We start from the raw sequence: 11,537 nt of genomic DNA, 5'->3' as shown, positions 1-11,537 counted from the left end.
CCCCCCCCCCCACAGGGTCTTACTATGTAGCCCTGGATAGTCTAAAACTGGCTATATAGACAAGGCTAGTCTCCAACTCATAGAGATCTGCCTGCCTCTGCCTCCTCAGTGCTGGGATTAAAGTTATGGCGACCACACCAAGCTTTATTTTTAGTTTCCATCCTGGGAAAGTATTTGGAATTATTACTGAAGCAAATGAGGACTCAGATATTTTGTTTCGATCATTACATTTTCCCGGTACCTCAAACAGCTCTTACAATAAATGACCAAATAAAAGTACTTTTAGCCCTAAATGTTGGTAGAAAACACCTTTTTTAGATTTGTTTGTTTGTTTGTTTGTTTATGTGAGTACACTGTTGCTCTCTTCAGACACACCAGAAGGGAGAAATTGGATCCCATTATAGGTGCTGGGAATTAACTCAGAACCCCTGGAAGAGCAATCAGTGCTCTTAACCACTGAGCCATCTCTCCAGCCCCCCAAACACTTCTTGATGACATACAAAACCCTTTTGCCATACTTAGTACCTAGTGTTTGGCTATCTTACAAATGGTTCAATTGCTTGTTGGTCAAGGATGTTCAGAGCTTAATGGACTTCATAAGAAGAAACAAGTAACAGGGTCTCCTTTGTTGCCACTGGTTTGTACTTTTAACTTTTGAATTCAAAACCAGCAGTGGTGGTGGTTGCCTGTAATCCAGCACTACTTTGAGTGGATTGGTAATCCACTCCTGGCTAAGACAGGATTTCCCGAGCCAGTGCCACCCAGGTTTGCTTTTGTCCTTTTTGACAGTGAAGTTCAGGCTTGTCTTGAATTCACTGTCCTCCTGCCTCAGCCTCCGTGGTGCTGTGGGAATGCTGGCCTGTGGCAAGTCAGTAGACCAATTTGTCTTCTTTAAGGAAGCCATTGACATCTCTGGGATATGAAGAAGTAAATACTTATGGAATCTAAAGACTTGATGTAGCGTTGGTCTTATAACGTTCTTGCAAGTGTCTTTTCCACTAAAATTCCTTGAAACACCCACACCTCCACTTAGTAGGACTTTTGACCTTATAGAAATTTACTGGAGGTAATTTTTAATATGCTGTACCCAGTGTTTACTTCATACTTAATAAAAACAAGTGCTCAGGATATTCTTGGAATAGTTCATTTCCTAAGAAAACAGTTCGTGTGTGTGTCAGCACTATGGGGGTGGGGGTGGGGGAACCTACTCACAATAGCTATCAAAATTGCATGAGGTGGTAAAATGAGAAATGATTTTCTTTGTGATCTTAAACGATGAAGTATAAGGAAGCCAATTACTTATTTATAACATGAGTGTGTGGTGGCAGGCTTTCTCCAGCCCAGCTAAGGCGCGGTTACATACTTAGCTAGCCAGGACACCTGGCAATCCATTCCACCTTAAACGCCCCTTTTAAGGAACAGAGAAGAAATCGTGGACAGGATGCAGGAAGGAAGTAAAGGAGAGTTCAAAGCCAGCGTTCCAGTCCCGCCAGTCCTCCCTGGAAATAACTAAGGGAGTTTCCTCCAGTGGCTGCAGGATGCTCTGCAGCCGTACATCTAAGTATTCAGCTGGCTGGGAGACGACTTCCCGACTCCTCCCGCAGGCCGCCAGGGGAACGAGCCTAGGAAGCAGGGGACACGGCTGGGACGCAGAGGCGGGAGCAGGCGCGGAAGCGTTTCCGCGGTGATCCTGGGAGACCCTGCGGGTTTCCGGAAGGGTGATTGCATCAGGTGTGGAGCAGGGCGCCTCCTCCGCCCAACCTGGAGCCCACCGCGCCTGCGCGCCCCGCCCCGCCCCGCCCCGCCTCCGCGGCGGACTCCAGCGCGGGTTTTCCTGCGCGTCTGAGTAGATAGCCTGGAGGGGGCAGGCGCGGTTCGACCCGGGAGCCCGGGAGAATCGGGTGGTAGGATAGGCTCTGACGTTGGCGGGCATGGAGATCAAGGTGGAAGGGGACTTGGTGTGGTAGCCTGCTGAGATCGCCTCAATGAAGGACACGCAGGGTGGGTTTGGGCTCATTTCCTCTTCTGTCTGGGCCTGAAGGACACAGTAGCTTGTGTCTCAAGGCCCTCTACAGTTTGTTTTTCCCAAATAGGCATTTGAACCCTGGTTTTCGACTGTCCATGGTTGGCAGGACTCGTTGGGCCAGTCTTGGGATGCAGAGGCTCAGTTCCAAGAGTGAACTTGCATAGATTTATAGAGATTTTTCTGTAGCAGTACTATTGGTCTTCCACTGACTCTGAGAGAAATACTGATAATAGAAGAGGCTATAGGACACAAGTTTCCTCCAACACATGGTAATGTCCATTCCCAACAACCTAACTTTTTTACATGTCAACACCTTGTGTATGGAGATGGCAGAAACGACATTTCTTTTTTTTTTTTCAGATTTATTTATTTATTTTATGTGAGTAAACTGTCGATGTCTTCAGACTCACCAGCAGAAGGCATCAGACCCCATTGCAGATGGTTGTGAGCCACCTTGTGGTTGCTGGGAATTGAACTCAGGACCTCTGGAAAAGCAATCAGTGGTCTTAACCACTGAGCCATCTCTGCAGCCCCAGAAATGACATTTCCTAGAAACGATTCGATGAATGTCAGTCACTGCTGGACTGTAAACATCATGGAGGCAGGGGCTGGGGTTTTAAATTTGCTTGTACTCCCAGATCTAGTAAGAGGAACTTGTGGAGCGTCAATAAATTCATGCTGTGTGAAGAAAAATAATAATGCCCATCTCCACTGTAGGGAGAATAAGTCTGAGTTTATTATCTGAGGGAGGAGTGCATTGGAAAAGAGCCATTACTTAGCAGTTAACAATTATTTTCAGAATTACCTTTCTGAAGGAGATGGTAGGTAGCATTGTCTTTTTGTATATCAGAGTCCTCCTGACTAGTTCTCGGATGGCAGCCACACCAGCACCTGGGAATTTGTTACTTACAGGAGCATGTGCAGCATGGCACTACCACTCGTTCAGCCCTGGAAAGGGGCCTAGCATGCTGTTTCAGCAACCTTGCCAGTTGAGTCCGACCTAAGCATCAGTTTAACACTCCTTGGCTTGGTGAAGAACAAATTAAGGACCTCCAGGTGCCTGCAGCAAATCCTCTTATTGCCTAACAAACGGGTAGCAAGTAGGTTATGCTTTCCCCTTTCCCAGGTGTATTTCTTGCGTGGCGTTAGCTCGCTGTGATTTTCCAGGGCAGGAATGTTCGTGTGTGGCATATGTCTGGGCGTGGGGCGTGAGGAGGCAGACGGCAGAAGTTTCACCTTTTAACATTCAGTTAGCCTGGAAAACTGTGGGCAGCTCTCATCTGGTGATATTTTTCCATTCTAAAGGAACGCAGACGTGTGAGAGAAGAGTTCCCCCAAAACTGCCTTTTGGTGCAGACAGACGCTAGGCCACCTGGAGGGGATACCCGGGCTGCCCCGCATCCCCCCCACCCTCCAGCCTCTGGGTGTCACCCTGGCGCCCCCTGCCTCCCTGCTGTGCCGCAGCGTGGCCGCCTCCACCTGCAGGGGTCGCCCTGGGAGCGCGGCCCGCCCCCTTCCGTCGCGGCCTCCGCCCCCGGCCCCGCCTTGCTGGGTTCGCCCGGCTCCGCCAGGCCCCTCCGAGCCTTTCCTCGCGCAGCCGCCGCCAAAGCCTGGAGAAGTGGAATCTCGCCGCCGCCGCTCCCTCCGCGGGCCTCGCGGAGCCGCACTGGGCATGCTCAGTCGCCGGAGCCAGTGCTGCTCTAAGTAGGAAGCTCGCGTGCTGCAGCCCGCAGCTGATCCCGGCGCTCAGCGGACTGCGAGACCTAGGAGCCGGCTCCGGAGGCGATCGAACGGCGCGCAGCGCTGGTGAGCTCCGCTCCCTTCCATGCCTTCAGCCCGGGGATCCGAGGGATGGCCCAGAGTGCGGCGCGGGAGCCGGGCAGCGGGCGAGGCTGGCTGCTTGTGCCCTCGCGGCTGCTGCTCGGTTTCTGGCGGTCACCGCCGGTCGCTCAGCCGCAGCCCCAGCTGCAGCAGCTGCCGCCGCATCTGCAGCGGACGCCCGCTGCGGAGTCCCGCTCGCCCCGCGCCCGCGCCGCAGGGCCGGCTCTCTGGCTACCGGCTCGCCCCGTCACTCCCATTACTCCCTCACTCCCACCCGGAGCTGGGGCTCGGCAGGGCCGGGTTGAGGACACCGGGTCGCAGGGCTGTGCCCGGGCGGAGACTGCGGAGGGCAAAGTGCGGGTGGGCGCGGGCGACCGGTAGCGCACGCCCCCTTGCCCTGGGGCTGGCCTGCCCGCCCGGCGGCGCGCTCTTGCCGGAGACTCAGAGACCTGGCCAGCGTCTCCCGGGGTGCAGAGAGCCCAGCTACCGAGAGAGGAGAAGGGGGCAAAGTTCCTGTCCCCTCTGCTAGCTGAGAACGTTTTAACTAGAAAATGGCTGTGTGCCGAGAGCCAGATCAGGGAAGCCGGTCATCGGGTCCCGAACGCCCCACTGCTGCCCGCTGGGAGAAATGATGGCTCAGATGCCAGAAATGACATTTGTGCAACGAAAATTAGCTGGGCGGAGGGAGGATGCGGAGTCCCGTAGAAACAATGATAAGTGGTCTCTCCATTGATGGAGAGGTCTGAAAACAGGAGATCAGGCTCAAAAGGCCAAGGGAGTGTGGGACTTAAAGAAAAAAATAGCTGGAGAAATCAGATGGAGAATTGGGACCGTTTTTTGTAGTAAGATTCTGCACAGCCACGACTGTCCCGATCGCTTGGGGATGGACTGAGTAGTTGGAGAGGGCTCACATGGAGGGAATTAGGTCAGTGTTTGAAACCCAGTGGGCTCCTAGAGGGGACAGTTTTAAAAAGTTCTGTCACACTGGCTTAGCCTTGTGGCGGATGTCATAAAGGAGCATCATAAAACGATAACAGCAATATCATTTTGATGTCAAGAAATAAGAAACTTTGTGAGGCTATTATTTTTAATTTATTTTTATTTTAATTTATTTATTTTATTTGCTATTTTTTTTCATTTTACTGATTTAAGAATACATCATGACAGCTGATCTGTTGTTTTAGGATTTGGTACTTTAAATCTTTTTTTTTTTTTTCCTTTGCCATCATATTACAGAGACTTCCCTGAAATGGCCATGATAGTAGTACCTGAATTCTTGTGGCTGGCCTTGCGGAAACAGGACTTTGGGCGGGGGGGGGGTATTTCTTTATGAACTTAAGAACAGGCTTTGTCTTGTTTCAGTTTGAAAGCAGAATTTGGGTTTCTCAGAATTTGGAGACGCTTAGCAGACTCTTAGAAATGGCATCTGTTTGGGAAGATGGTATGTGTTCTGAGGCTGGGGACCCCCTTCCCCCTCCCCCACAGGCAGACAGAAATGTGGGAACAAGGGTGGCTGGAGTGGGGAGTGGTCCCATCTGTAGAGTGTGAGGGTGAGGTGGGGGGTGTCACAGGTGCAAAATGTCTGCCCCTGTTCTTTTGAACTTGATGCAGTTAGATTGGTAGATGCCTTCAGCAACTTCCCAGAAACAGAACTGCCATGTACCACGCTTGCTTAGAGCCTTTGGAGAAAGGACTCAGGTTGGGACCCTCTTCTGGTGCAAGTGCAGCTGCTGTGCTCTGACATTGTTACTTCTTCCCCAAGTGGATACTTTAAACTATTCACCTTTAAGGAGCGGGGCAGAATCCTGGGTTTTGAAACTTCATACAGATGTAGTTGAAAAGCTTGAGGAGCTACAATGTAACAGAGTTAAGACTTTACATTTAGTTTCAGTAATATGAACACAGACTACAACATTAGCTAGGAAAAGACAAATATTGCAAGAACACATGTGCAAACAATATTTTAGAACAGTTATTTTGTATGTCATGTTTCTATTTTCTGAGGGCTTTTCCTGCCAGAGGAGAAAACAGCAAACAAATATTGGATTCTTTTTCTGTTAGAGCAGGAAGCAACACTTGAAACCCTTCCCATGATTACTAGAATTGTGTTCTGTTGCTTACCCTGATTAGTGGCTATCTAAACTTATCTAAGAGAAATAGAATCAATATCTTTCTATCCACACCTTTAAAATAGACAATATCTTTGTGATACAATACCTTAAGTATCCTAGAGATATACTACAGCGTTTTATGAGACCAACAGCTACTTACTACACTAACAAGACTCTTAGGATGAGTTTTTGAAAAATATTGTATTACGTTATTACTGATTATGTGGGTGATAACTTTCCTTGCCTGAGTTAAGAAAACTAGGATTTGATCAATGGCTGTTTTTATAACAAAACTGATATTGTGCTCTTTATAAACAGTATCTTGTGTATGATGTGTGTGGGCATGCATGCATATATGCATGCACTTGTCATATGCACATGTGATGGTCCAAGGATCATCTGGTGTAGATCCTGCTAACCTTCACCTTTTTTTTTGAGACCAAGTTTCATCTCTATTGTTGACCGCTCTGCATACCAGGCTAACTGGCCTTGAGAGCCTTTAGGATAATCCTGTTTTTACCTTTTCAGCTTGCAGAAGGAATACTGTCTTATCATGCCTGGCTTTAATGAAGGTCTTGGGGAGTTAAATCAGGCCCTCACCTTTGCATGGCAAGTACTTTGCCAATGGAGCCATCTCTCTAGCACCTCGTGTATCCTTGGCTGATGGTACCTTGCCATAAATGCTACTCAGCCAAGAAAACCCTTCTTAGAGGTGGAGCCTTCAGACTTCATTAGCAATCTCACTGTGAAGTTTCCTCTCCTAGGAGGAGAATATTTCAATGAGTTCCATTATTATTCCCTGAGCATTCTCTTCTGAGACATCTTTGATTTGTTGTTTAGGATTAGGTCTGAGTAGAACAGCGTGCCTTCCAAGTGACCGGAATGCTTGTTAAGAAGCCTCTGTCTGTGTTTTTAAAACCTGCTTTGTGTTTATTTATTTTCAGCGGTGTTGTAGTACTGGCAAATAGAATTAATCTAGGGATGATAAGCCAGAACAACTCATTTGAAAGTGTCATTGGTGCATACTGTGCGTGGTGACACGTGTCAACGGCGTCTTTTGTAGCTGTAATGGCTTGTCCGAGGTAGAGTGGCAGGCTTCATGATTAAGGGTCTGGTTGGATTTGATAGCAGTGATTCCAAAGGCTTTGCTCCTGTGCCCTTCCCGCTTCTCCGTTAGTTCAGTTCAGTCTGTGACCTGGAGAAGTCAGTTCACATCTTGCAATCTCAGTTACCTCATCGGTAGAATGAGATTTGCAGTAGGCTACACCCTCTGGTTGGTTTGCTGAGTCCTTGGCCTGGTCTGGAGGTCTATAATCCAGCCATTCAAGGAGGGAGGAGTTCATTTAGCAGGAGTTCATAGGTAAGGCTGAATTTGTGCATCCTCAGAGCCTGTCCTGCCCTGGGTTTGTCTTACACCCTTCCTTCCTGGTCAGTTCCTGCCTCCCACTGGGTTTTTCTTTTGCTACAGAACAATGGTCATCAGTGAACTCTGTACCTGTTTTCTTCTGGTAGGAGGCAGGGCCAGGATTAGGCTTGACTATCAGACTTTGGAAAGTTTTTAGCATCTTCTGAAGACAGACTTTCTGCTTTTAGGCTCCCAGCTCATGTAGAAGACCCACCCAGTTGCAGAGGAGGCATTCTATGTAGGAGCCTGGTTGCTGGGCTCGAACTTGTAGAATCTTAGCAGCGTTTTCCCATGTTTTATCCTTCGCCTTCTGCCCTTAATGAGAGGTGCAGCTCTTGGCCTTAGGAATTGATTGCCACTGTCACTTGGTGTGAGCATCTTCCCTGGCTGTGCAGGTGTTTGTGGTCTGCTGCAGTAGCAGAAGTACCAGCTAGATGGTGATGGGACCGAGGGCATAGGTACCCTGTCCCATCAGGGCTATGCACGTGTTGCTTTCAGGATGCTCACAAAATTCAGCACCGTTCATCTTTATGTGAGGCAGGAGAAGGTAGCCAGCCAGAGTCACTGCACTTAAGTAGCAGTGAGGACGGTGACATCAGGGCATCTGGCCTGCAGGATTCTGTGAACCCCGACAAGGAGTAAGGCTAGAACTGAAAGCATGGGAAGAGGATGGTGAGAACAGAGAAAGATGGGGAGCGGAGGTAAGTCATCACCATGTGGTCAGGACTAGGGAGCCTGGATCTAGTTAGAACACACTGATCAATGGACTAATTAACTGACCAACTAACAACAAAAGATACAGATAAACAAAACAAAAAAGAGCTAAAGGAAAAAAATGACAACATATAACTTTCTGGTATAGAAGATGTCAACAATGCATGAGTTCACAGAGACAAAGGAGAGAGAAGACAGAGCAGAATAATGGGGTGAAATAGGCCTGAAACGTTTTCTGTGTGTGAAGGACTTGAGGACGTTAAGGGGTTAGCCACTGTGTCCTTCTCCTCTTACGGATGCTGCAGGAGTTCGCCTGCAGCGCAGTACCTGGAGTTTCTGAACTTGAGCTATGTTGGCAAGCCTGTTTCAGGAATGCTTGGAGTGGGAGGAAGTGTGGCTTTGTTATTTTTAGTTGACTAAAAAAATGCAGACTTTTGAACTGAGCTAGGAGGAGTGTGCATTTGGAGGATGCAACTGGACCAACTTTGCAGAGTTCCGAAGAGGAAGGGCGAGTTCTTTTGCTGGAGAAGAAGGGCTTGGCATCTCCGATAGAGTGGGATGTAGCATGGCCGATCCACCGCCCTAGAAAACAGATCTTAATTTGTAGGCATTGCAAAAGTGAACGGTTTGTGTATACGCAGAACACAGTGCACGTCCCGAGGGCTGAGAGTCTATCGGTGACATTTTCATTGTTCTTACTGCAGTGATAATGGGTAAGGTTAGAGCCAGGATTTTATTGGTGTTCAAAATGAGGAGAGCTGCCCCTTTCTTTGAGATTATGCCCTTCCAATTTTGGGGTAAAAAATCTTATGTGAAGGGATGGGAATATTTTCATTTGGCAGCTTAATGGTCCATGAAATTGCTAAGTCTGGGAATCTGGTCCCGAGATGCAGAGTTCTGCCCTTGGGATTGAGTTAGCGAAGCCAGACCAACACACAGAGCTCGTGGGTGGGCTGCTAGGGCCCCTGGGCCTTCCAGGAATGTAAAGTCACCCAGAGTTTCAGGAGCTGTGAAGGAATTCACATTGAAAGTGCCCTGGGAACTAGTATTTTACAATTATAGCCCAAGAATGACCAGCAGGATGCCAGGATGAAGGACGAGGGCCCGGGAGAGCAGACAGGGCTAATGGCAGCAGTGTGTTCAGCAGGCAGGCCTGGAGATGTATCTTGGCATTTGTTTCTTTGCGTGGAGATCTCTTTTTGGCAGAACAACATGCTTTTGCAATTTGGAGATGGTGATTCTAGGAATTGCTGTTGGAAGCAAGACCATTGAATCATGAATTGCTTAATAGTCTTCTTCATGTGGCGTCCTCCAGGATGAGCCTGAGATACTTAGGGGAAGCTTAAGAATGGTTGGCTCCTGGAAATTGCTGTTTTTCACCTTTTTTTTTTTTTTTTGTTAGTGGTGGGGCTTACGGTTGGGTAGCAGACCAGGGGAAGAAAAAAAAAATCTCTAAGTTTGAAATAATAGTTTAACACAGTAAATAATCTATTTCAGGAAACACTTTAGAAGTCTATTGAGCTTAGTGGACCTGAGAAGATGCATCAGTCCCTAAAGCACTTCGCATACAAGCATGAGGACCCGGGTTCAATTCCCAGCACCCATGAAAAAAGCTAGGCATTGTGCTGTAACCCCAGCTGTGGAGAGGAAGAGACAGGAAGATTCTTGGGGCTTCCTGGCCAGCCAATCTGAGTAGGTGAACTTCAGAGTCAATGAGAGAGACCCTGTCTTTAAAAATAAGGAAGAGATCTGGGCAGTAGTGGCACACACCTTCATTCCCAGCACTCGGGAGGCAGAGGCAGGTGGGTTTCCGAGTTCAAGGCCAGTTTTGAACAGGAAGATTCTTGGGGCTTCCTGGCCAGCCAATCTGAGTAGGTGAACTTCAGAGTCAATGAGAGAGACCCTGTCTTTAAAAATAAGGAAGAGATCTGGGCAGTAGTGGCACACACCTTCATTCCCAGCACTCAGGAGGCAGAGGCAGGTGGGTTTCCGAGTTCAAGGCCAGTTTTGAACTCACTTTCTAGAGTGAGTTCTAGGACAGCCAGGGCTACACAGAGAAACTCTGTCTCAAAAAAAAAAAAAAAAAAAAAAAGAGAGAGAGAGGGAGAGAGAAAATGAGAGAATAATTTGAGGAAGATGAACAACACTGACCTCTGACCTATGTTTGTACATATGCTCACACACGTGAACACATGCAAACATATATGTAAAAATCTGTACTTGATCATCTGTATCTCACTGATCATAATAATATCAACTTTACCTTAAACTCTCTGAGCTCAGAGCTTCATGGCTGTTATGCCATCCGAACCTCAGGAAACCCTGTTCCTATTTTAGAGATAAGAAAAAAAGCTAAGGTTTTTTTTTTTTTTTTTCTAATAGGCCGTACAGTGGCCATCCTGTTGTTCTGGACCTTCAGTAAATACTGAGGAGACCACTGGTTGCCAAGTGACAGGATGAAGCGATAACGCTTATTTATTAGGAGCCAACCGTGAGCCTGCAGCTCTACAGGAAGCATTTCATTTAACTCTTTGCGGGGACAGCCTCATTTCCCATTTGACAGTTAACTGTGGAGGCCTGGTCCAGGCCCTGCACAAGACTTGTCTTCTTGCCACCATTCCATTAAACTTCCTTTAGCTCAGTGTTTGGGGAAAAGGTAAAAATGTTACCTCCCATTTGATTTCAAAGCTCACAGTTAACTGGAATCTGCCTGTTGGTTGTACCGATATTTCCTCTTGGTTTGGGCTCCCAAGTGCATTTTTTTTTTCATGTGATTTTTTTTTTCAGACATATTGGAAAGGAGGAGTTGTTCTGATGACTCTCTGGGTATTTCCCAAGATAGATTGCTTCTGTATAAAATAAGGGGAATCTGATTAGTTGTCACATGCAGGAACTAGGAAGCTGAACCATCGGATAAGGGTTTCAGGGCCTCACCAGCAGGCTCAAGGCTGGTCTGAGGTTCTGACTCTTGGAGCCTTGGCCTGAAACCATGGGAGAGGGTGTGTTTCCCTGGGCTTATTCTTTGCTGCTGACTGTGTTCTTAACTTGGTCTTTGTTTAGTTTGTTCAGTAGACTTGTTCTAGGCAAAGGCCAGGCTACCTTCTACATTGAGTATCTTGCATTGCTGGGCAGTGCTGTCTGTAAGTGGAAGTACTGTGTTTAGCTGAAGTACTTACTGTCTGTAGGTCAAAATACTATGTATGGCTGGGCAGTGCTGTCTGTAGGGAGAAATACTGTGCATTGCTGCAGTACTGTCTGTTAGTGGAAGTACTGTGCATAGATGGGCATACTGTCTGTAGGTGGAAGTACTGTGTAAGGCTGGGAAGTACTGTCTGTTGGTAGAAGTATTGTGTATAGCTGAAATACTGTTTGTAGGTGGAAGTACTGTGTATAGCTGGACAGTACTGTCTGTAAGTGGAAGTACTGTGCATAGATGGGCATACTGTCTGTAGGTGGAAGT

The 11,537-nt window shown here is 47.7% G+C and overlaps 1 protein-coding gene across 14 annotated transcripts in view; it reads left to right on the top strand.

Moving 5' to 3' along the window:
- Positions 1 to 3,582: 3,582 nt before the first annotated feature.
- Apbb2 (amyloid beta precursor protein binding family B member 2) overlaps positions 3,583 to 11,537 on the top strand; it is a 333,919-nt gene continuing 325,964 nt past the window's right edge. For 10 of the 14 annotated variants that reach the window (XM_028765356.1, XM_028765367.1, XM_028765365.1 and 7 more), the window contains exon 1: positions 3,776 to 3,832. The gene's annotated coding sequence lies outside the window, so the exon portion shown is untranslated. Of the gene's footprint in view, positions 3,833 to 11,537 lie in introns of all 14 variants that reach the window. The other 4 variants (XM_028765368.1, XM_028765366.1, XM_028765361.1 and 1 more) reach the window with 1 other exon arrangement.

This window comes from Grammomys surdaster, unplaced genomic scaffold, assembly GCF_004785775.1.
Source record: "Grammomys surdaster isolate TR1022 unplaced genomic scaffold, NIH_TR_1.0 150, whole genome shotgun sequence".
In the NCBI taxonomy this organism is placed as follows: Eukaryota; Metazoa; Chordata; class Mammalia; order Rodentia; family Muridae; genus Grammomys; species Grammomys surdaster.
This window is presented reverse-complemented; position numbering and strand designations above follow the sequence as displayed.